General features: G+C 35.0%; 31 non-coding genes across 31 annotated transcripts; all 31 read left to right on the forward strand.

The window, feature by feature from the left end:
• The first annotated feature begins 167 nt into the window (after window positions 1–167).
• Trnar-ucu (transfer RNA arginine (anticodon UCU)) lies at window positions 168–240 on the forward strand. Its single transcript has one exon. It is a non-coding gene; the product is annotated as a tRNA-Arg (tRNA).
• Window positions 241–420: 180 nt separating this feature from the next.
• On the forward strand, window positions 421–493 carry Trnar-ucu (transfer RNA arginine (anticodon UCU)). Its single transcript has one exon. It is a non-coding gene; the product is annotated as a tRNA-Arg (tRNA).
• A 180-nt stretch (window positions 494–673) lies between these two features.
• Trnar-ucu (transfer RNA arginine (anticodon UCU)) lies at window positions 674–746 on the forward strand. Its single transcript has one exon. It is a non-coding gene; the product is annotated as a tRNA-Arg (tRNA).
• Window positions 747–925: 179 nt separating this feature from the next.
• Trnar-ucu (transfer RNA arginine (anticodon UCU)) lies at window positions 926–998 on the forward strand. Its single transcript has one exon. It is a non-coding gene; the product is annotated as a tRNA-Arg (tRNA).
• Window positions 999–1,177: 179 nt separating this feature from the next.
• Trnar-ucu (transfer RNA arginine (anticodon UCU)) lies at window positions 1,178–1,250 on the forward strand. Its single transcript has one exon. It is a non-coding gene; the product is annotated as a tRNA-Arg (tRNA).
• A 180-nt stretch (window positions 1,251–1,430) lies between these two features.
• Trnar-ucu (transfer RNA arginine (anticodon UCU)) lies at window positions 1,431–1,503 on the forward strand. Its single transcript has one exon. It is a non-coding gene; the product is annotated as a tRNA-Arg (tRNA).
• A 180-nt stretch (window positions 1,504–1,683) lies between these two features.
• Window positions 1,684–1,755, forward strand: Trnar-ucu (transfer RNA arginine (anticodon UCU)). The gene has a single exon. It is a non-coding gene; the product is annotated as a tRNA-Arg (tRNA).
• Window positions 1,756–1,935: 180 nt separating this feature from the next.
• Window positions 1,936–2,011, forward strand: Trnak-uuu (transfer RNA lysine (anticodon UUU)). The gene has a single exon. It is a non-coding gene; the product is annotated as a tRNA-Lys (tRNA).
• Window positions 2,012–2,188: 177 nt separating this feature from the next.
• On the forward strand, window positions 2,189–2,261 carry Trnar-ucu (transfer RNA arginine (anticodon UCU)). Its single transcript has one exon. It is a non-coding gene; the product is annotated as a tRNA-Arg (tRNA).
• A 179-nt stretch (window positions 2,262–2,440) lies between these two features.
• On the forward strand, window positions 2,441–2,513 carry Trnar-ucu (transfer RNA arginine (anticodon UCU)). The gene has a single exon. It is a non-coding gene; the product is annotated as a tRNA-Arg (tRNA).
• A 179-nt stretch (window positions 2,514–2,692) lies between these two features.
• On the forward strand, window positions 2,693–2,765 carry Trnar-ucu (transfer RNA arginine (anticodon UCU)). The gene has a single exon. It is a non-coding gene; the product is annotated as a tRNA-Arg (tRNA).
• Window positions 2,766–2,945: 180 nt separating this feature from the next.
• Trnar-ucu (transfer RNA arginine (anticodon UCU)) lies at window positions 2,946–3,018 on the forward strand. The gene has a single exon. It is a non-coding gene; the product is annotated as a tRNA-Arg (tRNA).
• A 180-nt stretch (window positions 3,019–3,198) lies between these two features.
• Trnar-ucu (transfer RNA arginine (anticodon UCU)) lies at window positions 3,199–3,271 on the forward strand. The gene has a single exon. It is a non-coding gene; the product is annotated as a tRNA-Arg (tRNA).
• A 180-nt stretch (window positions 3,272–3,451) lies between these two features.
• Window positions 3,452–3,524, forward strand: Trnar-ucu (transfer RNA arginine (anticodon UCU)). The gene has a single exon. It is a non-coding gene; the product is annotated as a tRNA-Arg (tRNA).
• A 179-nt stretch (window positions 3,525–3,703) lies between these two features.
• Trnar-ucu (transfer RNA arginine (anticodon UCU)) lies at window positions 3,704–3,776 on the forward strand. Its single transcript has one exon. It is a non-coding gene; the product is annotated as a tRNA-Arg (tRNA).
• A 179-nt stretch (window positions 3,777–3,955) lies between these two features.
• Trnar-ucu (transfer RNA arginine (anticodon UCU)) lies at window positions 3,956–4,028 on the forward strand. Its single transcript has one exon. It is a non-coding gene; the product is annotated as a tRNA-Arg (tRNA).
• A 180-nt stretch (window positions 4,029–4,208) lies between these two features.
• On the forward strand, window positions 4,209–4,281 carry Trnar-ucu (transfer RNA arginine (anticodon UCU)). The gene has a single exon. It is a non-coding gene; the product is annotated as a tRNA-Arg (tRNA).
• A 180-nt stretch (window positions 4,282–4,461) lies between these two features.
• Trnar-ucu (transfer RNA arginine (anticodon UCU)) lies at window positions 4,462–4,534 on the forward strand. The gene has a single exon. It is a non-coding gene; the product is annotated as a tRNA-Arg (tRNA).
• A 180-nt stretch (window positions 4,535–4,714) lies between these two features.
• Trnar-ucu (transfer RNA arginine (anticodon UCU)) lies at window positions 4,715–4,787 on the forward strand. Its single transcript has one exon. It is a non-coding gene; the product is annotated as a tRNA-Arg (tRNA).
• A 179-nt stretch (window positions 4,788–4,966) lies between these two features.
• Trnar-ucu (transfer RNA arginine (anticodon UCU)) lies at window positions 4,967–5,039 on the forward strand. The gene has a single exon. It is a non-coding gene; the product is annotated as a tRNA-Arg (tRNA).
• Window positions 5,040–5,218: 179 nt separating this feature from the next.
• Trnar-ucu (transfer RNA arginine (anticodon UCU)) lies at window positions 5,219–5,291 on the forward strand. Its single transcript has one exon. It is a non-coding gene; the product is annotated as a tRNA-Arg (tRNA).
• A 180-nt stretch (window positions 5,292–5,471) lies between these two features.
• Trnar-ucu (transfer RNA arginine (anticodon UCU)) lies at window positions 5,472–5,544 on the forward strand. Its single transcript has one exon. It is a non-coding gene; the product is annotated as a tRNA-Arg (tRNA).
• A 180-nt stretch (window positions 5,545–5,724) lies between these two features.
• Trnar-ucu (transfer RNA arginine (anticodon UCU)) lies at window positions 5,725–5,796 on the forward strand. Its single transcript has one exon. It is a non-coding gene; the product is annotated as a tRNA-Arg (tRNA).
• A 180-nt stretch (window positions 5,797–5,976) lies between these two features.
• Window positions 5,977–6,052, forward strand: Trnak-uuu (transfer RNA lysine (anticodon UUU)). The gene has a single exon. It is a non-coding gene; the product is annotated as a tRNA-Lys (tRNA).
• A 177-nt stretch (window positions 6,053–6,229) lies between these two features.
• On the forward strand, window positions 6,230–6,302 carry Trnar-ucu (transfer RNA arginine (anticodon UCU)). The gene has a single exon. It is a non-coding gene; the product is annotated as a tRNA-Arg (tRNA).
• Window positions 6,303–6,481: 179 nt separating this feature from the next.
• Trnar-ucu (transfer RNA arginine (anticodon UCU)) lies at window positions 6,482–6,554 on the forward strand. Its single transcript has one exon. It is a non-coding gene; the product is annotated as a tRNA-Arg (tRNA).
• A 179-nt stretch (window positions 6,555–6,733) lies between these two features.
• Window positions 6,734–6,806, forward strand: Trnar-ucu (transfer RNA arginine (anticodon UCU)). Its single transcript has one exon. It is a non-coding gene; the product is annotated as a tRNA-Arg (tRNA).
• Window positions 6,807–6,985: 179 nt separating this feature from the next.
• Trnar-ucu (transfer RNA arginine (anticodon UCU)) lies at window positions 6,986–7,058 on the forward strand. Its single transcript has one exon. It is a non-coding gene; the product is annotated as a tRNA-Arg (tRNA).
• Window positions 7,059–7,237: 179 nt separating this feature from the next.
• Trnar-ucu (transfer RNA arginine (anticodon UCU)) lies at window positions 7,238–7,310 on the forward strand. Its single transcript has one exon. It is a non-coding gene; the product is annotated as a tRNA-Arg (tRNA).
• Window positions 7,311–7,490: 180 nt separating this feature from the next.
• On the forward strand, window positions 7,491–7,563 carry Trnar-ucu (transfer RNA arginine (anticodon UCU)). Its single transcript has one exon. It is a non-coding gene; the product is annotated as a tRNA-Arg (tRNA).
• Window positions 7,564–8,185: 622 nt separating this feature from the next.
• Trnar-ucu (transfer RNA arginine (anticodon UCU)) lies at window positions 8,186–8,258 on the forward strand. The gene has a single exon. It is a non-coding gene; the product is annotated as a tRNA-Arg (tRNA).
• Window positions 8,259–8,835: the final 577 nt, after the last annotated feature.

Genomic DNA, 8,835 nt, shown 5'->3' on the forward strand with positions numbered 1-8,835 from the left:
TTCTTTTGAAAATAGTGTATTTACTAGAAAGAAATATCAAAGAAAAGTAACTGGTGGTGTGAAAATTGGATGTAGTTGTGTTTTTTATAATTACGCATGAAGTTTTATAAGATAATGAAATGATGTAAAGAAAAATTTTAGATAGTTCCTCACAACCGCAAGAGTAAGTCTCTGTAGCGCAGCGGATAGCGCGCTGGACTTCTAATCCAGAGGACGTGGCTTCGAATCCCACCAGAGATGACTTTGTAATGTTTTCTTTTGAAAATAGTGTATTTACTAGAAAGAAATATAAAAGAAAAGTAACTGGTGGTGTGAAAATTGGATGTAGTTGTGTTTTTTATAATTACGCATGAAGTTTTATAAGATAATGAAATGATGTAAAGAAAAATTTGAGATAGTTTCTCGCAACAACGAGAGTAAGTCTCTGTAGCGCAGCGGATAGCGCGCTGGACTTCTAATCCAGAGGCCGTGGGTTCGAATCCCACCAGAGATGACTTTGTAATGTTTTCTTTTGAAAATAGTGTATTTACTAGAAAGAAATATAAAAGAAAAGTAACTGGTGGTGTGAAAATTGAATGTAGTTGTGTTTTTTATAATTACGCATGAAGTTTTATAAGATAATGAAATGATGTAAAGAAAAATTTGAGATAGTTCCTCACAACCGCAAGAGTAAGTCTCTGTAGCGCAGCGGATAGCGCGCTGGACTTCTAATCCAGAGGCCGTGGCTTCGAATCCCACCAGAGATGACTTTGTAATGTTTTCTTTTGAAAATAGTGTATTTACTAGAAAGAAATATAAAAGAAAATAACTGGTGGTATGAAAATTGGATGTAGTTGTGTTTTTTATAATTACGCATGAAGTTTTATAAGATAATTAAATGATGTAAAGAAAAATTTGAGATAGTTTCTCGCAACAACGAGAGTAAGTCTCTGTAGCGCAGCGGATAGCGCGCTGGACTTCTAATCCAGAGGCCGTGGGTTCGAATCCCACCAGAGATGACTTTGTAATGTTTTCTTTTGAAAATAGTGTATATACTAGAAAGAAATATAAAAGAAAATAACTGGTGGTATGAAAATTGGATGTAGTTGTGTTTTTTATAATTACGCATGAAGTTTTATAAGATAATGAAATGATGTACAGAAAAATTTGAGATAGTTCCTCACAACCGCAAGGGTAAGTCTCTGTAGCGCAGCGGATAGCGCGCTGGACTTCTAATCCAGAGGCCGTGGGTTCGAATCCCACCAGAGATGACTTTGTAATGTTTTCTTTTGAAAATAGTGTATTTACTAGAAAGAAATATCAAAGAAAAGTAACTGGTGGTGTGAAAATTGGATGTAGTTGTGTTTTTTATAATTACGCATGAAGTTTTATAAGATAATGAAATGATGTAAAGAAAATTTTTAGATAGTTCCTCACAACCGCAAGAGTAAGTCTCTGTAGCGCAGCGGATAGCGCGCTGGACTTCTAATCAAGAGGCCGTGGCTTCGAATCCCACCAGAGATGACTTTATAATGTTTTCTTTTGAAAATAGTGTATTTACTAGAAAGAAATATAAAAGAAAAGTAACTGGTGGTGTGAAAATTGGATGTAGTTGTGTTTTTTATAATTACGCATGAAGTTTTATAAGATAATGAAATGATGTAAAGAAAAATTTGAGATAGTTCCTCACAACCGCAAGAGTAAGTCTCTGTAGCGCAGCGGATAGCGCGCTGGACTTCTAATCCTGAGGCGTGGCTTCGAATCCCACCAGAGATGACTTTGTAATGTTTTCTTTTGAAAATAGTGTATTCACTAGAAAGAAATATAAAAGAAAAGTAACTGGTGGTGTGAAAATTGCATGTAGTTGTGTTTTTTATAATTACGCATGAAGTTTTATAAGATAATGAAATGATGTAAATAAAAATTTGAGATAGTTCCTCACAATATCAAGAGTTAGTCTCTGTAGCGCAGCGGATAGCGCGCTGGACTTTTAATCCAGAGGACGTGGGTTCGAATCCCACCAGAGCTGACTTCGTAATGTTTTCTTTTGAAAATAGTGTATTTACTAGAAAGAAATATAAAAGAAAAGTAACTGGTGGTGTGAAAATTGGATGTAGTTGTGCTTTTTATAATTACGCATGAAGTTTTATAAGTTAATGAAATGATGTAAAGAAAAATTTGAGATAGTTCCTCACAACCGCAAGAGTAAGTCTCTGTAGCGCAGCGGATAGCGCGCTGGACTTCTAATCCAGAGGCCGTGGGTTCGAATCCCACCAGAGATGACTTTGTAATGTTTTCTTTTGAAAATAGTGTATTTACTAGAAAGAAATATAAAAGAAAATAACTGGTGGTATGAAAATTGGATGTAGTTGTGTTTTTTATAATTACGCATGAAGTTTTATAAGATAATTAAATGATGTAAAGAAAAATTTGAGATAGTTTCTCACAACCGCTAGAGTAAGTCTCTGTAGCGCAGCGGATAGCGCGCTGGACTTCTAATCCAGAGGCTGTGGGTTCGAATCCCACCAGAGATGACTTTGTAATGTTTTCTTTTGAAAATAGTGTATTTACTAGAAAGAAATATAAAAGAAAATAACTGGTGGTATGAAAATTGGATGTAGTTGTGTTTTTTATAATTACGCATGACCTTTTATAGGATAATGAAATGATGTAAAGAAATAGTTGAGATAGTTCCTCACAACCGCAAGAGTAAGTCTCTGTAGCGCAGCGGATAGCGCGCTGGACTTCTAATCCAGAGGCCGTGGCTTCGAATCCCACCAGAGATGACTTTGTAATGTTTTCTTTTTAAAATAGTGTATTTACTAGAAAGAAATATAAAAGAAAAGTAACTGGTGGTGTGAAAATTGGATGTAGTTGTGTTTTTTATAATTACGCATGAAGTTTTATAAGATAATGAAATGATGTAAAGAAAAATTTTAGATAGTTCCTCACAACCGCAAGAGTAAGTCTCTGTAGCGCAGCGGATAGCGCGCTGGACTTCTAATCCAGAGGACGTGGCTTCGAATCCCACCAGAGATGACTTTGTAATGTTTTCTTTTGAAAATAGTGTATTTACTAGAAAGAAATATAAAAGAAAAGTAACTGGTGGTGTGAAAATTGGATGTAGTTGTGTTTTTTATAATTACGCATGAAGTTTTATAAGATAATGAAATGATGTAAAGAAAAATTTGAGATAGTTTCTCGCAACAACGAGAGTAAGTCTCTGTAGCGCAGCGGATAGCGCGCTGGACTTCTAATCCAGAGGCCGTGGGTTCGAATCCCACCAGAGATGACTTTGTAATGTTTTCTTTTGAAAATAGTGTATTTACTAGAAAGAAATATAAAAGAAAAGTAACTGGTGGTGTGAAAATTGGATGTAGTTGTGTTTTTTATAATTACGCATGAAGTTTTATAAGATAATGAAATGATGTAAAGAAAAATTTGAGATAGTTCCTCACAACCGCAAGAGTAAGTCTCTGTAGCGCAGCGGATAGCGCGCTGGACTTCTAATCCAGAGGCCGTGGCTTCGAATCCCACCAGAGATGACTTTGTAATGTTTTCTTTTGAAAATAGTGTATTTACTAGAAAGAAATATAAAAGAAAATAACTGGTGGTATGAAAATTGGATGTAGTTGTGTTTTTTATAATTACGCATGAAGTTTTATAAGATAATTAAATGATGTAAAGAAAAATTTGAGATAGTTTCTCGCAACAACGAGAGTAAGTCTCTGTAGCGCAGCGGATAGCGCGCTGGACTTCTAATCCAGAGGCCGTGGGTTCGAATCCCACCAGAGATGACTTTGTAATGTTTTCTTTTGAAAATAGTGTATATACTAGAAAGAAATATAAAAGAAAATAACTGGTGGTATGAAAATTGGATGTAGTTGTGTTTTTTATAATTACGCATGAAGTTTTATAAGATAATGAAATGATGTACAGAAAAATTTGAGATAGTTCCTCACAACCGCAAGGGTAAGTCTCTGTAGCGCAGCGGATAGCGCGCTGGACTTCTAATCCAGAGGCCGTGGGTTCGAATCCCACCAGAGATGACTTTGTAATGTTTTCTTTTGAAAATAGTGTATTTACTAGAAAGAAATATCAAAGAAAAGTAACTGGTGGTGTGAAAATTGGATGTAGTTGTGTTTTTTATAATTACGCATGAAGTTTTATAAGATAATGAAATGATGTAAAGAAAAATTTTAGATAGTTCCTCACAACCGCAAGAGTAAGTCTCTGTAGCGCAGCGGATAGCGCGCTGGACTTCTAATCCAGAGGACGTGGCTTCGAATCCCACCAGAGATGACTTTGTAATGTTTTCTTTTGAAAATAGTGTATTTACTAGAAAGAAATATAAAAGAAAAGTAACTGGTGGTGTGAAAATTGGATGTAGTTGTGTTTTTTATAATTACGCATGAAGTTTTATAAGATAATGAAATGATGTAAAGAAAAATTTGAGATAGTTTCTCGCAACAACGAGAGTAAGTCTCTGTAGCGCAGCGGATAGCGCGCTGGACTTCTAATCCAGAGGCCGTGGGTTCGAATCCCACCAGAGATGACTTTGTAATGTTTTCTTTTGAAAATAGTGTATTTACTAGAAAGAAATATAAAAGAAAAGTAACTGGTGGTGTGAAAATTGGATGTAGTTGTGTTTTTTATAATTACGCATGAAGTTTTATAAGATAATGAAATGATGTAAAGAAAAATTTGAGATAGTTCCTCACAACCGCAAGAGTAAGTCTCTGTAGCGCAGCGGATAGCGCGCTGGACTTCTAATCCAGAGGCCGTGGCTTCGAATCCCACCAGAGATGACTTTGTAATGTTTTCTTTTGAAAATAGTGTATTTACTAGAAAGAAATATAAAAGAAAATAACTGGTGGTATGAAAATTGGATGTAGTTGTGTTTTTTATAATTACGCATGAAGTTTTATAAGATAATTAAATGATGTAAAGAAAAATTTGAGATAGTTTCTCGCAACAACGAGAGTAAGTCTCTGTAGCGCAGCGGATAGCGCGCTGGACTTCTAATCCAGAGGCCGTGGGTTCGAATCCCACCAGAGATGACTTTGTAATGTTTTCTTTTGAAAATAGTGTATATACTAGAAAGAAATATAAAAGAAAATAACTGGTGGTATGAAAATTGGATGTAGTTGTGTTTTTTATAATTACGCATGAAGTTTTATAAGATAATGAAATGATGTACAGAAAAATTTGAGATAGTTCCTCACAACCGCAAGGGTAAGTCTCTGTAGCGCAGCGGATAGCGCGCTGGACTTCTAATCCAGAGGCCGTGGGTTCGAATCCCACCAGAGATGACTTTGTAATGTTTTCTTTTGAAAATAGTGTATTTACTAGAAAGAAATATCAAAGAAAAGTAACTGGTGGTGTGAAAATTGGATGTAGTTGTGTTTTTTATAATTACGCATGAAGTTTTATAAGATAATGAAATGATGTAAAGAAAATTTTTAGATAGTTCCTCACAACCGCAAGAGTAAGTCTCTGTAGCGCAGCGGATAGCGCGCTGGACTTCTAATCAAGAGGCCGTGGCTTCGAATCCCACCAGAGATGACTTTATAATGTTTTCTTTTGAAAATAGTGTATTTACTAGAAAGAAATATAAAAGAAAAGTAACTGGTGGTGTGAAAATTGGATGTAGTTGTGTTTTTTATAATTACGCATGAAGTTTTATAAGATAATGAAATGATGTAAAGAAAAATTTTAGATAGTTCCTCACAACCGCAAGAGTAAGTCTCTGTAGCGCAGCTGATAGCGCGCTGGACTTCTAATCCTGAGGCGTGGCTTCGAATCCCACCAGAGATGACTTTGTAATGTTTTCTTTTGAAAATAGTGTATTCACTAGAAAGAAATATAAAAGAAAAGTAACTGGTGGTGTGAAAATTGCATGTAGTTGTGTTTTTTATAATTACGCATGAAGTTTTATAAGATAATGAAATGATGTAAATAAAAATTTGAGATAGTTCCTCACAATATCAAGAGTTAGTCTCTGTAGCGCAGCGGATAGCGCGCTGGACTTTTAATCCAGAGGACGTGGGTTCGAATCCCACCAGAGCTGACTTCGTAATGTTTTCTTTTGAAAATAGTGTATTTACTAGAAAGAAATATAAAAGAAAAGTAACTGGTGGTGTGAAAATTGGATGTAGTTGTGCTTTTTATAATTACGCATGAAGTTTTATAAGTTAATGAAATGATGTAAAGAAAAATTTGAGATAGTTCCTCACAACCGCAAGAGTAAGTCTCTGTAGCGCAGCGGATAGCGCGCTGGACTTCTAATCCAGAGGCCGTGGGTTCGAATCCCACCAGAGATGACTTTGTAATGTTTTCTTTTGAAAATAGTGTATTTACTAGAAAGAAATATAAAAGAAAATAACTGGTGGTATGAAAATTGGATGTAGTTGTGTTTTTTATAATTACGCATGAAGTTTTATAAGATAATTAAATGATGTAAAGAAAAATTTGAGATAGTTTCTCACAACCGCTAGAGTAAGTCTCTGTAGCGCAGCGGATAGCGCGCTGGACTTCTAATCCAGAGGCTGTGGGTTCGAATCCCACCAGAGATGACTTTGTAATGTTTTCTTTTGAAAATAGTGTATTTACTAGAAAGAAATATAAAAGAAAATAACTGGTGGTATGAAAATTGGATGTAGTTGTGTTTTTTATAATTACGCATGACCTTTTATAGGATAATGAAATGATGTAAAGAAACATTTGAGATAGTTCCTCACAACCGCAAGGGTAAGTCTCTGTAGCGCAGCGGATAGCGCGCTGGACTTCTAATCCAGAGGCCGTGGGTTCGAATCCCACCAGAGATGACTTTGTAATGTTTTCTTTTGAAAATAGTGTATTTACTAGAAAGAAATATAAAAGAAAATAACTGGTGGTATGAAAATTGGATGTAGTTGTGTTTTTTATAATTACGCATGAAGTTTTATAAGATAATTAAATGATGTAAAGAAAAATTTGAGATAGTTTCTCACAACAACGAGAGTAAGTCTCTGTAGCGCAGCGGATAGCGCGCTGGACTTCTAATCCAGAGGCCGTGGGTTCGAATCCCACCAGAGATGACTTTGTAATGTTTTCTTTTGAAAATAGTGTATTTACTAGAAAGAAATATAAAAGAAAATAACTGGTGGTATGAAAATTGGATGTAGTTGTGTTTTTTATAATTACGCATGAAGTTTTATAAGATAATGAAATGATGCAAAGAAACATTTGAGATAGTTCCTCACAACCGCAAGGGTAAGTCTCTGTAGCGCAGCGGATAGCGCGCTGGACTTCTAATCCAGAGGCCGTGGGTTCGAATCCCACCAGAGATGACTTTGTAACGTTTTCTTTTGAAAATAGTGTATTTACTAGAAAGAAATATAAAAGAAAAGTAACTGGTGGTGTGAAAATTGGATGTAGTTGTGTTTTTTATAATTACGCATGAAGTTTTATAAGATAATGAAATGATGTAAAGAAAAATTTGAGATAGTTTCTCACAACCGCAAGAATAAGTCTCTGTAGCGCAGCGGATAGCACGCTGGACTTCTAATCCAGAGGCCGTGGGTTCGAATCCCACCAGAGATGACTTTGTAATGTTTTCTTTTTAAAATGGTGTATTTTCTAGAAAGAAATATAAAAGAAAAGTAACTGATGCCGTGAAAATTGAAACATTAGATCCTTCCTCACAACCACAAGTTTAAGTCTCTGTAGCGCCGCAGATTTCGCCAGGACTTCTAATCCAGAGGCCGTTGGTGCGGATACCACCAGAGGTGACTGTGTGATGTTTTCTGGTTAAAATGATGGATGTTCTAGAAATAAATATAAAAGAAATGTAACTGGTGGTGTGAAAATTGAATGTAGATGGGTTTTTATTAATTACGCACGAAGATTTGTAAGATAATGAAATGATGTAAAGAAAAATTTGAGATAGTTCCTCACAACCACAAATGTAAGTCTCTGTAGCGCTGTTGATAGCGCGTTTGACTTTTAATCCGTAGGCCGTGTGTTTGAATCCCACCAGAGATTAGTTTGTAATGTTTTCTTGTTAAAATGGTGTATTTTCTAGAAAGAAATATAAAAGAAAAGTATCTGATGCTGTGCAAAATTGAATGTAGTTGTGTTTTTTATAATTACACATTCAGATTTATAAGATAATTAAATGATGTAAAGAAAAATTTGAGATACTTCATCGCGACAATAAGACTAAGTCTCTGTAGCGCAGCCGATAGCGCGCTGGACTTCTAATCCAGAGGCCGTGGGTTCGGATCCCACAAGAGATGAGTTTGTAATGTAATGAAAATGGTGTATTTTCTAGAAAGAAATATTAACGAAAAATAACCGATGGTGTAAAAATTAGTATATTTTTAGATAATTTATTGAAGCAGCGTGATGCGCGCTGGAATCCAGAGCCCGTGTGTTCGAATCCCACCAGAGACTATCTTCTTAAAATTTTTTATTGTGTAGAAAGAAAAACAAATGAAAAGTAACATATGGTGTGTAAATTGAATGTAGTTTTATTTTAATAATTATGCATCAAGATGTATAATATAATTGTATTATATAGAGAAAAATTTAAGATTCTTCCGAACAATCATACGTGCAAGTCTCTGTAGCGCAGCAGATATGTTGCAGAACTATTAATCCAGAGGCCATATGTTCGAATCGCACCATAGATTAGTTTAGAGGTTTTCTTTTGAAAATGGTGTATTTCCATAAAGAAAAACAAATGAAAAATAACTTATGGTGTGTAAATTTAATGTAGTTGTGTTTTTTATAATTATGCATTAAGATTTATGAGATAATTAAATAATGTAGAGAAAAAAATTTAACATAATTCCTGACAACCACAAGTGGAAG

Source organism: Euprymna scolopes, chromosome 1 (assembly GCF_053919585.1).
Source record: "Euprymna scolopes isolate OS-2025 chromosome 1, ASM5391958v1, whole genome shotgun sequence".
NCBI lineage: Eukaryota > Metazoa > Mollusca > Cephalopoda > Sepiida > Sepiolidae > Euprymna > Euprymna scolopes.